Here is a 5,894-nt window from a genome sequence, read left to right as displayed (position 1 = left end):
GCAATCCCTTCTCCTCCATTCTCCTCTCGGGATCTTGGGCACGCAGGCACACGCGCCCGGCGTGAGTTTTAAGCCACCGGGTCCGGGACACGAACCGCGGTCGACTACGTGGGAGTCCAGCGACATAGCCATTACGCTAACTGCTGGTTCCCCCCTTTTTTTTCTTTTAAACCTATTTTTCTTTTTCTTCCTTTTTTTTAAATGACATTTTGGCATAGGGAACTTGTACTTGCCAGAGAGACAGAAAGTAGAAATCACTCCCTAGGTTTGGATGAGCAGACCACAATCACTTCATTCTCCTCTTGAGATCTTGGGCATGTATGCACTCATGCCAAGCATGAGTTTAAAGCCTCCAGGACAGGGATTCGAACTGAGGTCAACTATGTGGGGGTCTAGCAATGTAACTATTATGCCATCTGCTGATCCCCTGTATAAACCTATTTTTTCCATGAGCTAGAGAGTCCAAGAGAGAGAAAAAACAGCAACCTACAGAGTCTTGATGCCAAAAACCAACTTCACCCAGCCCTGAATCCTGGACTCATGCATGCTTATTACTCAAGGAGGTCCCCAGACATGAACCAAAATCTTTGCATGTAGAGAAACATTGCATTGTATCACTGCACTACAGTCTGGACCTGTAGCCAACACTTTTTCTTTCTTTCTTTCTTTTTTTTTTTTAATAATTTTATTGGGACCAGCAGGTGGTGTGGTGGTTAAGGGCGCTGGACTCCCACATGGCCTACCGTGGTTTGAGTTCCGGACATGGTAGCTTGCTTGCTTGCTTTCTTAGGTGAGCACACATGCTTTATAGCAAACTTAAATAATAATAAATAAAATTAACTAATTTTTTTAAAAAAGAATTATTTTATTTTACATTTATTTATTTATTTTAGTTTGACCAGAGAGAGAGGGGAGAGGGGGAGAATAAGAAAGCAAGCTGCCAGGTCTGGGACTGAAACCATGGTTGGCCATGTGGGAGTCCAGTGCCCTTAACCTCCATGCCACCTGTTTGTGTCAATTTTCTGCACTTTTGTTTGTTTGTTTCTTTATAGTAGTGTTCTAGTGAGTATGAAGTGTTATTTTATTGTGGTTTTGATTTGCATTCCCATAATGATTACTAATAATGAATATCATTTTATCTGCTCTTTGATTAATTATATGTATTTCTTGGAGAAAAAAATGTGTATTTAAGTTCTTCACCCATTTTTCAGTCAGGTTTTTTTTGTTAAAATACAGGAGTTCTTGCTCCCATAGGGAGTGATTTCTCACTTTCCTTCTCTGTCTCTGGTGAATGCATGTGCCCTATGGCAAAAACCTTTAAAAAAGTTTGGTGGGCCAGCAGTTCGCATGGTGGTCAAGGCATTGGACTCCCACATGGCCAACCACAGTTTGAGTCCCAAGTCTTGTGGCTTAAATATTAGGTCTGGTGCCTGTGCATGTGTGACCCAAATCCCCAGGGGAAAGAGAAGGGATTGTAGTGTGGACATTCCCTGTAGGGGTGATTTCTTACTTTTCCTCTTTTTCTCTCTGGCAACACACCCTATGACAAAAAAACAAAACATAGTATGTAGAGCTGTGCTATGTAATCAGTAAGCAAAAACTTTGCTGTATATTAGCAGCAATATTATCTATAAAAGTAAAATAAAAAAGTAGGATAATTAACTTATGGCAAAAACACTAAAAATTAGGTGATTTTCAAGAAATATAGAAGCATATGGAACACTAAAAGTATTAAGATCTTGGCTCACCTTATAGCACAGTAGTTAATCACTGCATAGAAAATCAGATCTTACATGCCCTACTGTCGTTCCAATCCTGGCTCCAGTAGTTTAAAGAGCACACTGGATGCAAGTGTGTGTGCACCTAAAAACCTGATGGGATGGAGAAATGGAGAAAAAGAAATTGTTAGATTCTCTCTGACAAGTGCATGTGCTTTCAGATAATAGTATAAAATATTAAGACCAGAAATAACAGATACACTGTAGACCACAGTAAAGCATATTGTCATTTTGTTTTCCAATTATGTAATTTCTTTAACAAGACTCTAATAAAAGTAATATTTTGTTCTGCATGTGGATGTCCCGTTTTCCCAGCCCTTTTTATTGAAGACATGTCTTTTCTCCAGTGGATAGTCTTGTGCTTTTGTTGAAAATTCATTGATTCTATATGCATGGTGGGTGTTTTTGTCACTACCATGCTGTTTTGGTTCTATAGCCTTATATAGTGTATTTTGAAATCTACTAGTGTGATACCTCCACCTCTTTGTTTTTGCTCAAGATTTCTTTGACTATTTAGTGTCTTTTATCATTCTGTACAAAAGTTATAATAGTTTTTATCTTTTTTCAAGAAGAATGCCATTGGTATTTTGATAAGAATTTCATTGAATTTGTAGATTCCTTTCAGTAGTATGAACATTTTAACAATAGTGATTCTTCTAATCCATTGTCATGGAGTGTCTATTTTTTTGTGTGTCTTTGAAATTTTTTTTTCTTGATTTGTGATAGAGCACGTGTGGGTGCCTGTGAGAGACAGATAAGTACCCTCCACAAGGGTCTAGTTACCCAGTGATCATCTTCCTTCAGTCCTCCAGCCCATCAGATTATGGGCATTTGCATACATGCCTCCCATGCCTGAGGCTGACCAAATTCAATTTGAACTGTGGTCACAGTGTTGGATCAGGCTTCTTCTGCCTCATAGAGTAAGCCCTATGTATCTTCCATTTCTTTCACCACTGTTTTATAGTTTTAAATAGAGACCATCTCCTTAGTTATGTTTATTCCTAGATACTGTCCTTTCTTTGTAGCTATTTGAAATGGGATTGCTTTTTTGACTTATTTTTCAGCCAGTTTATTTTTGGCATATATGCTGACTGTATATTCTGCAATTCCACTAAATTTATTAATTAGTTCTAAGTTTTGGGGAGAATCTTTTTTTTTTTTTCATATTATCTTCAGATCAGGCTAATTTGACTTCCTTCTTTACAATTTGGATGTCCATTATTTCTTTCTCTTGCCTAATTTCTCTGGCTTAGACATCCAGTACTGTGTTGAATAAGAGTGGTAGAAGTAGACATGTCTCAAAATATACAAAAATCAGGTTAGAAGGATTATAGACCTAAATAAATGACAAAACTATGAAACTACAAGAAGAAAATATAGGTAAAATACTTCATGACATTGTTCTGGGAAGAGTGTTTGGAGAATACTTTGAAAGCACAGGCAACAAAAGCAAAAATAAACAAATGCAATTTTACCAAACAAAAAATCTTCTGCACAGCAAAGAAAACAATCAACAATGTCAAGAGATACCTGCGCAATGGGAAAAAATATATTAAGAAAGTACACATTTGACAAGAGGCTGATAATCAGAATATATGAAGAACTCAAACAACAACAAAGAACTCAATTGAAAAATTGGGAAATGGGGACCAGCAGATGGTATAATGGGTATGTTGCTGGACTCCCATGTAGTTGACCATGCAGTTCAAGTCCTAGACCTGGCAGCTTAAAACTCATACTGGGTGTGTGTACGTGTGTGCCCAAAATCCCAAGAGAAGAATGGAGAAGGGATTGTAGGGTGGCCATCCTCCCTGGGGGATGATTTGTTTTCCATCTTTTTCTATCTCCAGCAAGCACATGTGCCCTTTAGCAAAAATCTGTTTAAAAAAAAATATTTAATTTTATTTTAATTTGACCAGAGAGAGAGAAAGCAAGCATCCAGGTCCATGGACTTGAATCATGGTTGGCCATGTGAGAGTCCAGCACCCTTAACCACCACACCACCTGCCAGCCCCATAAAAATCTCTCTTAAAAAAAAAAAAAGGCAAGAAAGAAAAATGGAGAAATGATCTGAATAGATATTTCTATTAAATATATTTTTTTGGATATTAAAAAAAAGGAAAAGACATTTAAGGGCCAGCAGGTGATGTGGTGGTTAAGGTGCTGGATTTCCACATGATCGACTGCAGTTTGATTCCAGATTTGGCCACTTGAAAATTACACCAGACACGTGTTCATACCAAAATCCCAAGAGGAGGCTGGATAGGGGGTGGTGATTTTTCACTTTTTCTCTCTGGCGAATGCACATGCCCTATGGCAAAAACTTAAAAAATAAAGATATACCATTGTCCAAAAAGTGTATTAAAAATGCTCCACTTCAGGGGACCAGCAATTAGTGTAATGACTATGCCACTGGACTCCCACGTAGTCGACCATGGTTCAAGTCCTGGACCCGACGGCTTAAACTCACGCTGGGCATGTGTGCATGCATGCCCAAGATCCCAAGAGGAGAATGGAGTAGAAGGGATTGTGGCGTGGCCATCCTCCCTAGGGGATGATTTCTCGCTTTCTGTCTCTCTGTCTTTCTGCAAGTGCACGCACCCTATAGCAAAAACCTCTCCCAAAAAAGAAAAAAATATGCTCCACTTTGGTAATCATCAAAGAAATGCAAATTGAAACCATGTAAGATACCATCTCATCCCCGTCAGAATGATTATTATCGAGAAAACAAAAAATAAATGCTGGTGAGGATGCAGAGAGAGAGGAACTATTCTGTGCTATTAGTAGGCATGTAAATTATTACAGTCATTATAGAAAACTAGACTAGGTTTTTCAAAAAGCAAAGACTAGAACTGCTGGTTAGCATAATGGCTATGTCACTGGACTTCCATTTAGTTGACTGCAGTTTGAGTCCCGGACCCAGTGACTTAAACTCAGGCTGGGTGCATGTGCATGTGTGCCCAAGATCCCAAGAGGAGAAAGGAGGAGAGGTGATTACAGCGTGGCCATCCCCCATGGGGGGTTATTTCTCACTTTCTGTCTCTGTCTCTCTCTGTCTTTCTGGTGAACATACGCACCCTATAGCAAAAACCTCTAAAATTTAAAAAATAAAAAAAGAATAGAACTGTATGGTCCATCAACCTCCCCATTAGACATGCAGTCAAAAGAAAAGGAAATCAGTATGTCATAAAGCTATCTTGACTCGTGTTGATTGCAATATTATTTACCATAGCCAAGATAGGGAATCAACTTAATTTCTTAATTGTCTATCAACAAATGAATGAAGAAAGAAAATGTGTATAAACAGCCATTTTAACTCTTCTCGTAAGTGGCCCGAGATGATCTTTGAAAATGGTTTGCTATTCATTTGACCCAGAGAACCCCACAAAGTCATGCAAACCAAGAAGTTCAAATCTTCATGTTCACTTTAAGAACACTCGTGAAACTACCCAGACCATAAAGGGTATGCATATCTGAAAAGCCACCAAGTATCTGAAGGATTTCACTTTACAGAAGCAGGGTGTGCTATTCCATCATTACAATAGTGGAGTTGGTAGATGTGCCCAGGCTAAACAGTAGAGCCAGCTTGACACAAGGTTGGTGGCCCAAAGAGAATGCTGAATTTTTGCGCACATGCTTAAAAATGCAGAGAGTAATCCTGAACATAAGGGGTTAGATGTAGATTCTCTGGTTATTGAGCACATTCAGGTGAACAAGGCACCCAAGATGTGCCATCATACATACAGAGCTCATGGGCAGATTAATCCATACATGAGCTCCCCCTGCCACATCGCGATGATCCTCACTGAAAGGGATCAAATTGTTCCTAAACCAGAAGAGGAAGTCACACAGAATAAGATATCCCAGAAGAAACGAAAACTCAGGGCACAGGGATAAAGTCAGCATAAAATAAATGTAGATAAAAGTGAAAAAAAAAAAAAAAAACCACAGCCATTTTAAAGTAACATGTGGATAAGGCACTGGACACTCCTACATGGCCAACCACAGTTTGAGTCCTGGACCTGGTGGCTTGCTTTCTCACCTTCCTTCTCTAAGATCAAATTAAAATAAATGAAAGAATAAATAAAATTTTTAAAAATAGTAAAAGTAACATGT

Source organism: Tupaia chinensis, unplaced genomic scaffold (assembly GCF_000334495.1).
Source record: "Tupaia chinensis unplaced genomic scaffold, TupChi_1.0 Scaffold144336_1, whole genome shotgun sequence".
In the NCBI taxonomy this organism is placed as follows: domain Eukaryota; kingdom Metazoa; phylum Chordata; class Mammalia; order Scandentia; family Tupaiidae; genus Tupaia; species Tupaia belangeri.
The sequence above is the reverse complement of the archived record's forward strand: the minus strand, read 5'-3'. Positions refer to the sequence as shown.